The following is a 17504-nucleotide window of genomic DNA, read 5'->3' on the forward strand; positions in this document are numbered from 1 at the left end:
CTATCAGAATAGACCATGAACCAGCCAATGAACGAGTTTATAAACCAATGAAACCTTAACTTGGTCCCATTTGATTTATTTGCTATATACAGGGGTTGGACAATGAAGCTGAAACACCTATCACTTTAGTGTGGGAGGTTTCATGGCTCAATTGGACCACACTGGTGGCCAATCTTCATTAATTGGTTTTGTGCACATTGCACAAAAGCAGAGTGTGAAGTTTCAATAAGCAGGGTAAGAGCACAGTTTTGATCAAAATACTGCAATGCACACAACATTATGGGTGACATACCAGAGTTCAAAAGAGGACAAATTGTTGGTGCACGTCTTGCTGGCGCATCTGTGATCAAGACAGCAAGTCTTTGTGATGTATCAAGAGCCACGGTATGCAGGGTAATGTCAGCATATCAACAAGAAGGACCAACCACATCCAACAGGATTAACTGTGGACGCAAGAGGAAGCTGTCTGAAAGGGATGTTCGGGTGCTAACATAAAAAAAACATAAAACCACACCAGAATTCAATGTGCACCTCAACTCTCCTGTTTCAACCGGAACTGTCTGTCGGGACAATAAATTATTGTGGTCTAAAACCAGGTATTTCAATGTCATTGCCCAACCCCTATAGATTTTATAGTAGAATATTACAGTCTTCTTTTCTGTGCATTACAGACATAAAATATTATTCTTATTTTTTTCTATCGCTGTAGATAATTCAGGTCTAAGAGGGTTAAGGCAATTGGTTTGCATGCTTTTTTTTTTATAAGTGTATGGAATTTAAAAATGTTAAGGATAATAGGAAGGTTAAACTAAGTCCTTCTTAACTAACATCAAGCATTTTCACTCAGCACTTCTACTAGCATCACTCACTCCTTTCACTCTTTCTATCCAAAACCGAGCCCTGTAGTGATGTGAGGAGAGGAGGGGATGACGGGAGGAGGAGGAGGAGAGGGAGAGGGAGGGCTGAGGGGAGTGTGAGGAAACCCTCGACTCCGGGACAGAGCGGCTGACAGGCGGTGAAAGCCCTCCACCACTGGCTGCTGCTGCTGCTGCTGCTTTCTGTGATTGGCTCAGTGCGGTGAGTCTCGGGCTCGTGGGGAGAGACGGGATCACCAAGAACGCATCGTGGTTTGAGGACTCTCAGCAGCTCACAGGCTCGCGCCCTCCCGCCGCCGCCGCCGCCGCTGTGTTTCAGCGCTCTATTGTCTCCAAACACCGAGAGAAAAGTGGATCCTTATTCCAGGTAAGAGCCTCTCCAGACCCGCTCCCTCAGCGGACTCGCCGCTCGCGCTGCTGCTATTGTTTAAAGCGCGTGCGGGCTGCGGTGACGCGCTGCTGCTTCTGCTGTCTGGGGGTCTGTTCTGAGGGGGTTCCTCAGGGTTCTGCTGCTGCTGGGGGTTCGCGTGAGGACTCTGTGTAGTGGAGCAGTGTGGAGCGGTGTGGAGTGGTGTGGAATAGCGTGGTTTTGGGTCACGCGCTGCTTCATGTTAGTCACATGCCTGATCAAACAATGTTTTACTATATATGTAAAGAATATATTGTGATTATTGGTTAATCTTCTATATAAATGGGTGTAAAATACACTGTGAGTAATAAAAATGATCAAATACAATGTGAGTATTGGTTAATGCATATAGAATACAAGGTTTCACACAATGATTATGTAATTATAGATACTAAGATAAGTAATCATAACTGAAAGATATTTGTCAATACACCCAAGGTAAAATAAACAGTTACTCTTCAGTATGTACATGCTGTACAGTGTTTATACTGTGCATTATGTGTATATAAGTGTAGTGTATATAGTATATATAGTTTGTGTGTGCACAGTGTGTATATATAGTGTGTGTCTATAGTGTGTATGTATAGCGTGCTTATAGTGTCTATAGTGTGTTGCTGATTGTGTGTGTGTGTGTGTGTGTGTGTGTAGTGTGTATTGTGTGTGTATGTATAGGGTGTAAAGTGCATGTACAGTGTGTAGTGTGTGTATGTGTGTATAGTGTGTGTTTAGATTGTATAGTGTTTGTATAGTGTATGTATAATGTGTGTGTGTGTGTGTGTAGTGTGTGTTCAGTGCTGTCTTTGGTTTGCAGGCTGCCCTACAGCCCATCTGCTTTTAGCTGAACTGCTGGTGGGTGTGTGGGTGTGTGTGTGTGTTCAGCAGTGTGATCTTTATCTGGGTTAGTGTTACTGCATGGTGTGTAGTTGAGGATGGAGTAACACATGGAAGCTGGAGCAGAAGAGCAGATTAAATACTGAAAGAAATTATGAAGGAAAACTCAGATTAATTGCTGAATGAAGAATGAAGGTGTCTGAATGAAGCACCACACTGTTGAATTTTCATTTCATTCATCTATACAGTTATGTTATTAGTATACAAAATCATAATACAATTACAAAAACAACAATAATAATCACAGGTTATAGTCCTCGCTGCTCTTATTCTATCCCTGAATAATACATACAATATTATAATATATTTTAGGGATGGATGATATCCAATTCACATATATAACTTATGGAACGATTAGACACCCCAGTAAAACTTTATAACTTTAAAAATAATTGTAAAAAAAATACTTAAATTACCATTCTACCAATTGTGGTAGCCCACCCAGCGTTGTTTGGTTTTAATTTTTTTCAGCAGACAACTACATTGTAGAGTAATATTAAAGAGATCAAAACAATTAAGGAACACATATGGAATTATGTAGTAAACAAAAAAAGTTCCCTGACCCAAACCCATCTGAGATGGGTGATTTGGTATGAGCTGAGCCTATAGATAGAGATCCACATTAGTCTTTTTTAAGTCTCTTTTAACACATAAAAATGAAGCCATACTGGCTGGTACAGAACACAGTAGCATTTAATCTTCTTCAGTCTTCAGAGTTCAGTCATGTGCTGCTCTGTTAGTGTGTTCTCTTTCCTGGCTTCCTGTAGCTGCCCAATCAGATTTAAAACCCAACGCTGGCCTATAAAACCAAAAAAGTGGACCAGCCCCAGCCTACCCGAGTGAAATGGCCCAAAGCTGTTCTGCATCAAGAGCCCTTCAAGCTTCAAGTATGGCTTAGCTTGAGACATCATTCTTTAAGACATGTGGAACACCAACTTTTCAGGAGCATTTAATTCGGCACTAATCTTGCAGTTATTAAAGGCTTGGGACTGCACTTGAGTGTCTTGCTTGGATTTTGTAAGTGTAATGTAGTGTAGTGTAGTGTAATGCCTGTAGATGTACTCTCTGAAAATCACAATCTCAAAAAACAAAATTAATTAAACATTCACTACTGAATTGTTTTTTCCTTAACATGAACATCTTTTATGATTTACACAAAACCATTTTGTGATTAAAATACAACAAATGTTTTGCAAACTTTACATAACTTAGATAAATGACATCTTTACAAAGGATATTAGGATAATTCTGTGTTCAAGTGCACAAGTGGTCAGTGTAGCATTTAGCTAACAGAAGTTGTAGAAGATAGATAGAACTCTTACCACCTACAACACTGAAGGATGGAAAAAACAATTTAATACACGTAAATTACCAGGGGAAAATAGCCTGGAGGAAAGACTACACAGTGATGGTTAGTGAGGTGGGAAGACACGTCCAGTATGCAAATGGATAGGTGTGAGATTTACTTGTCAAGGTTTTACTGACCACACAAGGCATGTAAATGTATTGCTACTCCAAAGAAAGGTACTTTCAAGCCCCAAATAAAATTAAGTGTGGGTGTGGTCATGCCAGATCATACCATGTGTGCGGAAATTTAAACGTAAATTAAACAGATGGTGTCTACAATAAATATAAAATTAATGCTAAAAGCCCATTTATTTGAGGTGAAAAACATGATGCACTAAATGTGTAAATGCTAAAAGTAATTGATCTGTGTAAAGAATGCATGCGTGCGTCTTGTATGTCTAGTTATACATACTGACTTTTGTTTTTGGAAGCATCTAAAATTTGCAGTATCTAAGCTTTGCAGTGCAGCTTTTTTTATATCCATTCTCCTGTCCATTCTCATTATCTAGAGTTATTTTAGTTAATTAAGTTCAGACCTAAGCACATCTGTACATGACCATTTAAAAGCCAGCAAAACAGCAAGTATAACACAAAACGCAGTAAATGTTCCATTTTTCCTTTTATGTGTCAATTGTACATACAGTTCTACTGTCTTTCACTGTAAGCTAAGGTAGAGCCTTTAGCATTCAGTCAGAGTTCCATATGACAGCAGGCTTGTACTGTAATATATAGGACTGCTGATTGACAAGCAGGCTGTTTCTTCCAATGCCATGTGTCCATACTATACGTGGGACGTGCTGTGAAACCAAATGAGATCTGTGTGAAGTGGAATACAAATCTGCTTTTATTATTCCTGCATGTGAAAATGACCATCTATAAGCCGAGCCAACCACCAGATTGGGAAACTGATAGAGGTCTACAGTATTTGAGACATTTATTTACTTATTTACTGCCTGTTTGACCTGTTTTCTGGTGTTCTCTGCTGAATGCTTGCCATCCCCAGTACTGGCCAGGGCGATGTCTTGAGAGCGCCTTATTTGATTCCTTTGATAATGGACTGGCAAGCTGGTGAGCCCTGGGAAATACTGCATACTTTCTCTTGATGTCTCCATTCTTGCTGTAGTAGAAATGCAGCCTTTCCTGATGGATCTATAAGCCTGCACATAATGTTTGAGATGCATTATTTTACTGTAGAGATATATTTTATAGGTTGTTGTAACTCTAAAATGCAAACAGATTGTTATACAATACATGTGTCCAAATGTTTGTGGACACCTTTTCTAAAAAATGCATTTAGCGACTCTAAGTATCACTCATTGCTGACACAGATGAGCAAATGCACACTAGGGCTGCATGATATAACGTTTAAGCATCGTCATTGCAATGTGCATATGCGCAATAGTGACGTTACAGGACGTGCAATGTCACTTAAGGCAATTAAATCAAACACATAATGTTGCAGTGTTTTGATTCCTGACACAAGAAGTAGATACACAGCGCTGTCTCTGTGTAAGTGACAGGCTCCTGCTGCCTGCGTGAGAAGCGCGAGGGGGAGGGGAAGCGCAAAGGAGGGCCAGGAGATAACCGCGTGGCTTCCATACACATGGTTGGGCACGCGCTTGTAAACTCACATGTCGAAAGCTGTGCACCTCAGTCCAGCACAGTTTTAAAATGCAGATATTTCCAGTTACAGCTGAATTCATGCTTATAATCCAATAAAAAAACGCTCTTATTTATCTAATTTTAAAAAAACATTTAAACGCCTGATTAAAGGGCCAATTATTGTTGTTTTGCTGTTTTCCTCGTGTTTTGAGTGCTCGACGCTGACTGGGTGGTCCCGGGGCTGGTGACATCATAAGCCCTGAATTGTTTAATATTGCGATATATATAGTCGAAAAAAGAACATTTGCAATGTCAAATTTTTCTAATATCATGCAGCTCCAATGCACACTCGCAAGCTTGTCCAGTCACTGTGAAGAAGCAATGCCAATAGAACAGAACCCTTAGGAGCAGGTGAACATGAATCTTTTGACACCATGATTAATGCCAGGCTCGGGCTGGGGGGGTTTAAAGCCCCCCTACAATAAGATGTACAGCAATGAAAATGTGTTTATAAGAATGAAATACTTAAATACTTTTAAAAAGTAGTGACGTCCAACATCCTGACCTCTCTAAAGCTCAATCAAATCCTCACAGCAATGCTTCAAAAATGAAATAGCCTTTTTAATATCCTTAATTTCAGATAAACCAAGGATTGAGTATATGTCCCAATAAGTTTGTCCATATAGTGCAAGTATAGACTCTACAGCAAACAGAAAACATGTGATTCTTCGCAGATTATTAGGTGTTAAGGCTGCATGTTGCAATTGTCTGACTTGTTGTGCATCTCCAGTTGTACTCAGTTCCATAACAGGATTGTTTGAGAACAGGAAGCCTATACACATCCTCTAAGACGTGTATTTGGTTATGCATCACATAGCAAAAACCCAGAATGGATAAATACCAAGTTTTTAATAATAATGCTCATTTAAATATTCATTATTGTAGTTGAAAAACCCATCTTCTGCTTCTCTCTGGGTCAGTTAACTGGAAAAGGATTGGGTCTAATTTTCCGTTCAATGGAAAATGTCCATTCAAAATGCAGCACAGCCGAAGACTAGTCTTAATCAGTGCTTGGGAAACTGGCCCCTTGTGTTTAACCTGTGGATTTGTGTGTCTGTCTATGTATTGTGTGACCGTTGTGTGGACATTCAGTGGACACAATCACCAAGGACTTACTTCATTGTATGACTGTGGAATAGCTTTAAATGCAGCCTCAGCAAAGCAAAGAATCAGGCAGGAATGGGCACAATATCTTCTTTGTAACAACATGATCTTTTGATAAGAAGCAGGCAATGCATACATTGTAACCAATTGCTGTACTAATTTACAGTAAAAACTTACTGTATTACTGTATTAAACACGTGCATCTTGGGATGCCGTAAGAAAACAGCTGCCACCTTTATATTTAAGTGAAACATTTGAGGAAAAATCAAATATAAGTAACATAATAGAATCTATTCTATAAATATGAAGCATAGGTTTGCACTCACTTTGTTTGGATAGATGTCAACCCATATTTTGAGTAAATATTACCTAAATTAAACAGATAACTTTCACAAAAAAAATAACATTTTTAGTATGTTATACAAATTTTACATCTTTTCTTACTGGACCCTGACTTCCTTTATTTGCACAAGGTTTGCATGCCCCCATCCTTAACTCAAAAGTTTGGACTCTTGCTTACTCGTTGCTTACGGGAGCTACCTCAGTTGTAGGCCATAAGAGGAAGTTACAGTGAAACTCTTTACAGTGTATGGCTAGCTATAATTTTACAGTAATATATTAGTAACAGATTTCTAGTAAGTTATTGTCTAAACTGAAAACTGAGAACCCAAACAATTAAAGTGCATATGAGTATTGTATAGAATAATAATAACATTTTGTAACATATTTATTTATATTAAAAACATACTCTTAAAAGCTGTAATACTCTGTAAATCTCTGTAAGTTACTGTTGTCAGGTATATGCAGCAGGGAGGACATAAGATGTACGTAAACACAGGTAATTTATTTACAAGTAAACAAAGTATAAATCAAAACTGAACTCAAAACAAGATACATGGACAGAAGGGACTCTTAGAATAAACAATGAATAAACTAACAAAACAGAAAAGAAACGAACGGCAACCTGACTGACGTGAAACACGCACAAGACCAGACCAACCTAACACTGAAAACACAGGCTTAAATACACAGGGAGGGAACAGGAAACACCTGGGGACAGATAATGAGGGGGCGGGGCTACAAATGAACACAGGTGGGAGCACTGAAGACATGGGTGAGCACATGGCTGGGGGAACAAACAAATGAGGGGAAAAAACATGGATGCTGACAAGGGACAGAACTAGGACGTGACATCTATTCTCATTATACCCTATTATACCATAATCGTCTTATTTTGGTAACTTTATTTGCTGTAACTCACTGTAAATTGTAGAGAACGTGTTTTACAGTGTAAGCTGTATTTCTGTGTTGTAATATCACAAATTATTAGAAACATTTCACTGTATTTAATGCCCTGACAAGTTTGTGAACCCAAGTTGGTTAAAAAAAACCCTCATATGACAGTTAGTTCGTTTTTTTTCTAGGGGAATCAATCTTGGTTCCTTTTGGCACTTCTTCAAAGAAGCCTTTTTGGTAATTCAAATGCATTTGGACAGAATATGACATAATTAGGACTAACGTTTTCACACTGTGTTCCTTCAGGAGCAGCATTTCCTCAGCATGCCTCAGTCTTTTACAGGAGCTACTGATAGAACATAATGAAGGTAAAAGCACAGAGAAATACACTGGAAATGCGTAATGTGCCTCAGATTGAGGCTGAGTGCATGTTGTGAATGAGCATGTGGATTTTAATATTCTCTCACGCTGAGAGCCTGTGAGTAAGAGGAGGGTGTTCTCTCATTATTGATTGACAGTACAGGGCGGCATGACTGTTACTCTCATCGCTCTGATCATCAATCAGAGGCTGCTTTATAGCCAGACTCTCACACTGTGGAGGCCAAGGAGAATTCAGACCTGACAAGTCCCTGATGGATTTCATTCCAGGATAACGTGTATACAATACACTGCATTGCCATTGAATGTGTGGATTTAATTCACAAGTGGCATACTCTGCGTGTCTGTGTGTTAAATTTTACATTTTTGGACAAATTTCTTATCTATCTATTCATTCATCTATCCATCCATTCATCCATCTGTCTATACAATCTACTCATCCATTCATTCAGATGGCCTGTCAGTCACACAGCTATCCATCCATCCATCTATCTATCTCTGCTTAGATCACCACTCTTCTGGTGGCCACAAAAGCTCAGATTGAACATCACATTTAACTCTTAAGGATGTTGGGTTCCACATCTGTCAATCAAGAACAGAGAGCTGAGGCTACAAAGTGCACAGGCTTCACAAGCAGGGCCGGTGCTAGCCAATTGGGTGGCCTAAACACATATGCTTTTTGGTACGTCCCCCCTCCCCAAACTATACCCCTCTCCAGGAATGTAATGGTGCTATTTCATTTTTTTTTCATTTATTTTTCGAATCCAATATCTGATTCATGCAAAACTGAATAGATATTTTTTTTAGGTTTGGCACCCTATTAATCCAAAATGCTACAGTAATATGATTTTATACTTATATGATTAATAGTATGGAAAGGGTTGGTCAAGGATTTAATGTTGTCATTTGATAAACATTTGATTAACTGGTTTTATAGTACTTCAAATTGTAGTTTATGCAAAACCAAATGAACACTTTTTCTAAATTTGGCATCCCATTACTCCAAAATGCTATAGTAATATGACTTGATATTACTTATATCATCAATAGTATGGAAAGGGATATTCAATGACTTAATGGTGTCATTTGATAAACATTTTATTGACTGGTTTCCAAACTCTTTCCAAAACACCAAATTCCAACAGTAATCACTTTAAACTTACACAATTATTACAAATATTTTTTTTAAGACAGTGGTTTAGTTTTAGTTTTAGTGGTTTAATTTCATAACAACTTGATTTTCTTCTTTAATAAGGATTTAACCTGAAAACCTGAAAAAATTATTTTATTTTTAATAAGGCAAAAATCTGCATTTCTAGAATGCTACACTGTTTCTAATGTATATTTGTTGATCAGACCTTTTATGGAGTTGCGGATTTAATTTTTCAGCAGGACTTGGCAAACACTGCAGAAAGTACTAATTGGTCTAATATTAAAATTTTCTGAGACACTGATTTTTGTGTTTTCATTGGCTGTAAGCCATAGTTATCAACAATAAAATAAATAAATGCTTAAATTAGATCACTCTGTCTGTAATACAGAGTTTCACATTTTGAACTGAATTACTGAAATAAAGTAACTTTTCAAAGATATTCAATTTTTTTGAGATGGCGCTGTATAGGATGTACATGTTATGTGTTTAAATTAATTGTCTACAATCTAAAATTTAAACTCAACTCAGTCTGTGTGTGTGAGAGATGTGATGACTGCGTTTCCTTAAAGAAGACTTCCACAATTAACATTTTCGAGCACTTAGTCTATTTGAGTGGGCAAAACCCCAAGGACATTTGCGTCCTGCATGCATGCATAATCAGTTTTGACTACAAGCAGTTTAGAATCAACATTGCCCTTCGAATGATTCATTTAACTCTCCGCCACTCATTCACCCAAACCATTTCACGTCTGTGGTCGTTCTCTAGGCTTTCTTTGAATCTGGAAACACAGAGCGTGAAGAGGTTTTGGCCAGTGTGACATTTAACAGACCTGCATGCTCCCGGCACTGTTGCTTTTTGAGTGGGGCGCTAAAAGGCCATACCACATTAATTAAATCTTATGCATCAGCGGCTTGCTCGAAAAGATTTCGCAACATGAATAGTGAATTGTTAGTTATGAGTTAAAGGTCTACAAATCTGTGTAATGCTTTGACTGACCTTTACATCTATGGAGCAATTATGCAGTGGCTTATGCTGCATTTCCTGACCTGATATCAGGTGGGTTCAGATGATTTAGGCAGTGTTTTGTTTTTTTCTTACTATATTTGCATAAATCAAAATCCCCAGGAGCTTTACATGCCTACATACCTATGATTTATTTCAGCCTTTGTCCAATGTAACTGTCACTTATAGGGCTTTTCTGCTACCTCTTCTTGTATTTAACTAGCGTCCCTGAAGTTCACGCATAAAATAAGTGCAGGCATGTGGACCAAAACATGTAATATGTCATTTTCACATAACTGTTGGCAACCTCTGTTTGTCACAAGGTTTTTGGCAGGATGTCTTTTTTTTTACTCTACCTGTAAGGCTGGTATATGTAAATGACTTCTGCTTTGATTGGCTGCTCTGTAATGGATCTCAACGTTCATTTATCTAGTTTATTTGCATCCTTGGAGTAGTTTGTTTCAGCAGGTGAGAAAACAGTAATTGTGCTCAGGTACAGGCAAAAATAACCGCCTCGGCCTGGTTCCAAATAAACTCCAGAGCAGTTTGTTTGTGGTGAGAAAGGGATCTAACCTCGATCTGACACAGCTATCAGATATTCTCTGCAGCTGTTCAGCTGTTCAGTTGCAGTTTAACCTGCTTTATTACCTAGATAATGATAATTCAGCTATAAACAAATTCTGCCAGTGCTGCTTCTGCTCCATCCTAAGCTGGTTTTTACACTAACCCGGTATGTGCAGTGTTCACTGCTCATGTCCGCACTACTCCGCTTACCGCTTGCAAATTTTCTGCATTCATTGTTTAAGCAGCTTCACACTGCACAGATGTATGTGCTAGTTTGGAACACAGAACCTTCTTTTTGTGTTTATTTTCTGTAAGCAAAGACAGCATGCTCACATGCATTTTTTTCTTGTGTAAAACTTCAGAATAAAAACAGAACTATGTAAATATATGTTTTTTTAAAAATTCCATATATTTTCAAATGTGGATTGTATGGATGGTACTACTTTAAAAAGGGTTTAAAAAGTACCTCCTTCATAAAGGGTTCATACTGTAAATAGTTTATAAAGTAGTTTATTAATGGTTATAAAATAAGTTAAGTTAGTAAATACTTTAAAACACATAAATAGAAAGAACAACAGTGATTTACGTTTTTAACATATCTAATAAAATAATATAGAAAGGCAGTTTAGTCATTTATTATGTTGTTATAGTTAAACGAATAAAGTTATTTCCAGAAATGTTCATTCTGACTGATGGAAATATTTTGTTGCATTTTGTTGTACTGATGCATATTGTAGTTGTATTTTATTGGATATGATAAAAAAAAACCTCGATGTCACTGTTGTTCTCCCTGTTTATGTATTGTAACTGTTTATTAATGTTTTTAAAAGTATTCACAACTTACAACCATTAATAATTAAAAACTCCTTTATTACCTATTCATAAACCCTTTAAATATGAGTTTTATTTTAAAGTGGTACCGTGTGGATTTATTAGATTTTATTGATTTCCTCCCACCTCCAAAAACACACATGGCAAGTGAATTGGCTAGGCCCCAAAAGCCTATATATAGAGATGTGTCTAAAACAACAGCACAACAACACAAAAAATATAAAACCTTCAGTAAGCAAGCCAGAGGTGACAGTGGCATGAAGAAACTCCCTATGGCTGGAGGAAGAAATCTTGGAAGGAATAAAGTAGGAACCCATCCTCCTTTGGTCAAAAACTGCTTATAAATTATTGATAAGAAATCACCCCCACATAAGGTGTAGTGATATAGTGATAGTAGCGATGGTAAGAATATTAAAAAAAGGCTTAGCACTCATCGTCAAAAAAAAAAAAAACTGTTGCACTCAAAGGAGATGTTGGTGGGTAGGTTTGTATCATGAGGCATTCAAATAATTTGAGTTTCATGCTCTGCCATGCATGTGACATAAACAAGGCCAGACCTTATCACTGTATCTTACTGACTCTATACGGTCATCTTGTTGTGCATTTTCTTCATTCGGACTCAGGCTGATTTGTTGGTAGCATCCTTTATAAGCAAAGAACTGTATGCCTTAGAAAGAGTTCGACAGCAGGTCTGGAATCAGTCTAGAATGTTTGAGAGAGACCACATCACTATTTGTAGCTTACAAATGTATTGCTTATACGAGTCTAAATTTTCATTTTCATAATTTATTGTTCTTCTAACCTTCATCTTCCTTCCGAATAGCATTGTAATTATAATAATATTAATAGTCTGTAATGGAAGGAGTGAATTAGTTTGAAGCAAGTAGCAGTTGCTGGGATTTGGGCGTCTGGTGTAAGGGATGTAGCAGAAGACCCTGATGGTCCAAACTTTCATCAATTTAAGGCCAGGCAGGTGGGAAGTCAGATTTTGACTTGATTTCTTTTTTTAATAAATCATTTTATTTCTATTTTTATCACATTTTCTTCCCAATTTGCAAGACCAAATACCCAACCCACCCATCAGCGCTCCCCCATCACTAGTGATGCCCAAACAACAGGAGGGTGAAGACTAACACATGCTTCTTCCGATACATGAGAAGTCAGCCACCGCCTCTTTTCGAACTGCTGCTGATGAAGCACTGCTGAGTAACATCACGTTGCACTCAGAGGAAACCACAGCGACTCGGTTTCCGATACATCAGCTCACAGACGCCTTGTGCTGAGTGACAGCACCTTTTGGAGTGATTTGTGGTGAGAGCGCCATCTACCCCCCCAGAAAGAGCAAGGCCAATTGTACTCTCTCAGACCTCCGGTAGCTGATGGCAAGCTACATGAACAGGATTCGAACCGGCGATCTCCCGATCAAATTGGCAGCGCTTTGGGCCACTGGCACACTCACTCTAAGGTGTATAAGTAAATAATAATATGTTAAAGTATTGTTATGTTTTGTTTTGCAATACTTTTTACATTTTCAAAAATACAGTATCACTTTTTAGTTATTAGTTTTCATGTAAAGATAGGTATCAGACTCTGGTTCATTTAGTGATTCACTTTTAGGGTGATTTTAGGGGATTTTTTTTACACCTGTAGTTTGTTTCTCTGGTCTGAATGAGTTGATACGAGTGTTTTTTTTCTGTTTGGTTTGGTTTGTTTTCACACAGGTGCCTAAAACGTGCCCCAACAAACAGTGCAAGCCTGTTATCTCCTCTGATTGGTCAGAGCTGTCTTGTGTTGGAGCAAGAAAGTAAATACAACAAGAAGCTTCTGTATATTTGGTCAAACCAAACCAAGGGTTCAAATTGGACCAAAAAGTGCTGGTGTGAAAACGGCATTACTTAGATTTTAGAAAGAATTCAGAGCATTATAAAATAAGTGTGTTTTTTGTGCTATGACAGTTTTTTTCCCCTAAAATTTGATGTAAATAATCACGATATATCGTCTTGCTTACAGTATTGCAAAGTATTGCTTAATATTGAATCGTAACTATATCATGATGTGTGTCATCTTGCCAAGTTCTTACCAATGCACAGCCTTACTGACAAAATTTATTGTAAGCAATTACAAGGTTCTGTATGAAACCCAGACTGGTCCTTCTACAGCATGGTATCACTCAAAGAGCTCTTTAAAGCATGTTTACTTTAAATATTGTAGGTGTGTTTGTGTGTTTGTGTGTGTGTGAATGGGTGCTACCATGTGCTATCATGCAATAGATTGTTTGTCTGTCCAGAGAGTATTCCTGCCTTGTGTTTAGTGGAGAGGCTCTGAACCTTCTAGGAAGCATCAGATAAATGGATAAAATCAGATAGATGGATGAATGAATGGATGACTTTCGTAATATAGGCTCGGTAAATATGTTGTGCATTGCAGGTTGAGATCCGGGATCCACATTAGTGTACAAGAAAGCCTGAATGAATGACTAAATGGGCTATTCTTTCATTCCAAGCACAGTATAGCTTTAATAGTGGAAAAGCCATCCCGTGTGTGTTTAGCCTGCTGTCCTGCCAGTGCTGATCCATATGTTGCTCTCATTATGTATAGGGCCATTAGAGTGGGAAGTGACTTTCATCGATTAGCCTTTGCCCAAGTTCACTCACACTTATTATGCTATGCTGACTGAGGAGGTGACAGTGTAATAAATCTTTGAATGCAGCAAAAAATACTTTTTTTTTCTTTAGATGAGACGTGCCGATGCTTTCTGGCAGCAATTGTAGTTTTGTCCCATTTTGAGTGACATTTTCATTAGAGGCAGAATGGAGCCACATATTGAAGATGAATCAATTTAATATACCTTGGGTATAGCAGTTTTGTTTTGTGTTGTTTTGTTTCTGCATTTCCCGTCTTATATTGAACCATTTACCACAGGTTTTCCATCAGTCCAAATAACCACTTAACCAGGCAAAAATCATTTAGGCTTTTTAAGGATTTAAGGATTCTTGAATCTGACAGTATGATATTATCTCGAAACGTCGTCAATGATAACAATGATATACCTGATGGAATTAGGTCCAATTTAATTCTTTAATTTTCTATGATTTTGAGTTGGAAGAGAGTTACAAGAGAATTAAAAGAGAAAGGGGTGCAAAGAATTGGGACAACCCTTTGAAAACCTGATATACATACAGCTCTGGGAAAAAATAAGAGACCAACTTAAAAATGATGAGTTTCTTTGATGTTACCAAATTAAAATCCTCTGTAATATAATCAAGAGGAAGATGAATGAACGCAAGCCAATAAACCAAGCTGAACTGCTTGGATTTTTGCACCAAGAGTGGCAAAAGCAGTGTGTAAGACTGGTGGAAGAGAACATGCCAAGATGCATGAAAACTGTGTGTAAAAAGCAGGGTTATTCCACTAAATATTGATTTTCTAAAACGTTATGAATATAAACTTGTTTTCTTTGCATTATTTGAGGTCTGAAAGCTCTGCATCTTTTTTGTTATTTCAGCCAATTCTCATTTTTAATTATGAATTTATTGGTGTCAGTTTCACAGAATTTGCTGGCCAGTATTCTTCACTGCAGGTTTACCCTATTCATTTGATTAGGGCCACCACGTGGAGTAATGAAGCAGTAACTTTAGTAAGGCTTAGGGAGTTAAAACTTTTTTAGTAAAAACACACATATTACACTGTCTCAACACATGGATGGCGTGTAATACATTCTTTTTAATATAATTATAGACTTATAGACTTGGTCTGTTTACAAAATAAATCTTCAAGATTTTGTAAATATTTGAATGTGTTTTTACCTCGAATTAGGTAATGTTTTGTGCAGAAATTAAGTAAAGGTTACTGAAAAGAAAGGATTGATTCAGCAAAAATAAATTAAGTAAAGTTTACTAAAAGAAAGGATTGACTGAAGTTTAGTTTTCTTATGTAACATTTAAGTCTTGAAACCGAGTTAAAGTTACTTTAATTTATCTGAAATTAATTTTAAAAAAGCAAATGCAGAAAGTTATTAAGTAAGCAAAAAAAAATTTAAGTAAATTTTACGCATTATTTTGTTCAGTGTATTAAAGGGGGAGGCAGGCTTCCAATGTCAGGCAGAAACTCCAGCCCAAAGTTCTTCTCCCAAATAATCACAAGCTGACAGCATGTTGTAAACTAGAAAAGACACAATAAATGTCATTGTCTCATAAAAAAATACCTGTAGGATCTCTGTCTCATGCTGGAGTCAGGGTTACATTAGACCATGTTTTATTTACCATCAAATACAGTACATGATGCGCGCTCTGGAGTACAAAAAAAATCAATGTTTTCCTTGACTTGATTTGCCTCAGTGCTTACAGTGACTGTAAATTGAAAGGCAGGGGTTGAGAGGCTTGGCGATGGCTCATTAGATAAGCCAGTGTAGGCAGTCAAATCAGAATGAGATCATCTCTTCTTTTCTTTTTCTCTGCTGGATTTTTATGCACGTCTGCATTTGGATTGCCATGTCAGACCAGCTCTGTTCATGCAAGTGTTACAGATGTCATGTTTACTGAGCAATTATTCAGTCAGCTCATTACAATAAAGACTTGCCATCTCAGTGTAAAAAGGATTTGTTTGGAAAATAACAACTATTGAATGCAGACTAGCATGACATAGACAAAGTAGTAGTTGTAGTACTAAAATCATAAATACACATCAGACATTTATTGTTATTTTCCCTCTATTTTTTAAGTAATGCTTCTGTAGCATGCATCATATAGCATCACTGGGTAGCCAGTGCACTCGGAGGAAAGTGCCGGATCCCCAGCTCTCATACATCAACTAACAGATGCCTGTGCTGATTAACATCATATTAGGATTGATGGGGGAGAGAGCACCATCGACTTAGTCAGAGAGAGCAAGGCCAATTGTACTCTCTCGGGCTTTGGCTGCTGAAGGCAAGCATCATGATCTAGGACTCAAACTTGCAACTAGGGCTGCACAATATATCGTTTCAGCATTGCAATGTGGAAATTCACAAGTCACAGGATATGCAGTGTCATATAAACAAATATTATATTATATTATATTATAAGTGTTACAACTTTTTTGCTGTTTAATACAAAATCAAAATTCACATTGTTCTCATTATATCTGCCTGTTATCATTTATTTTATGCAAATGTTGGACATAGAAAGCATTATTAATTTCATGACATTTTTACAATTTTACAATTTTTATTGACTTTTTATGACTTATTGTGCGTTTAAATATTGCTATATTTTAAAGGGTAAAAAAACTATTGCAGTCTTAGTTTTTCCAATATCATGCAGCCATACTTGGGAATCTATAAATAAAAAAAAAATCCTGTAATATTACCTCACCTTGACAGTGCTTCTTTCACTTCTGTATATCTCAGCTTGTCCTGAAATGCATGTAAAAACATGACCTTTCTGAATGTTGGGGAAATCCAGTAGTAACTTATTAATAAAACGGAACTTCAGAATCTGTGTACGGCATATGGCACTGCTCTGTATAACGTTACAACCGTCCCAAATTTGATTTTATGAAAAAAAAAAAAAAAAACACAACATATTGTTTAGCTTAAAATAGTGAACTATATTGCATTTATATTGAAATGAATTGTAACTTCAGTATGATGAAATTTACAGTACGCACAATCTTACTCAAAAGTGTGATATATCTTTGTATACTGTTAGCATGCACTTTTAGAACTGCACAGCATCTCCACAACCTTGAACTATACAGCATAAAAGTGAATAGTGAACACATATATCTGCTACTTACTTAAGCTCCCTCATATACACAAAGAGACTCTAAAAGTTCCTTAATATTTTATTCCTCCTTAAAAAGTGATGCTTGGAAGCAGTTCCTTCCTCCAAGTTCTAATGTGATTTCTTTTGAAGTTTCAGCTGCCACTATACACAGTCACAATTAACAGTGAAACAAGAAGTTAGATACAGTACCTGGATGAAACTGCATTTAATTTGGAGAATAAACGAAATAAAGTAATAGCTAGAGAATTAGTCTTTGTCAACTGCTTATTTGATTTTTCTGTTCTAC

General features: G+C 37.2%; 1 protein-coding gene across 1 annotated transcript in view; it reads left to right on the forward strand.

Annotated features, from left to right (window-relative positions):
- The first annotated feature begins 982 nt into the window (after window positions 1–982).
- pde4ba (phosphodiesterase 4B, cAMP-specific a) overlaps window positions 983–17504 on the forward strand; it is a 343053-nt gene continuing 326531 nt past the window's right edge. The window contains exon 1 of the mRNA XM_022675871.2: window positions 983–1242. The gene's annotated coding sequence lies outside the window, so the exon portion shown is untranslated. The remainder of the gene's footprint in view (window positions 1243–17504) is intronic.

Source organism: Astyanax mexicanus, chromosome 5 (assembly GCF_023375975.1).
Source record: "Astyanax mexicanus isolate ESR-SI-001 chromosome 5, AstMex3_surface, whole genome shotgun sequence".
Lineage (NCBI taxonomy): Eukaryota > Metazoa > Chordata > Actinopteri > Characiformes > Acestrorhamphidae > Astyanax > Astyanax mexicanus.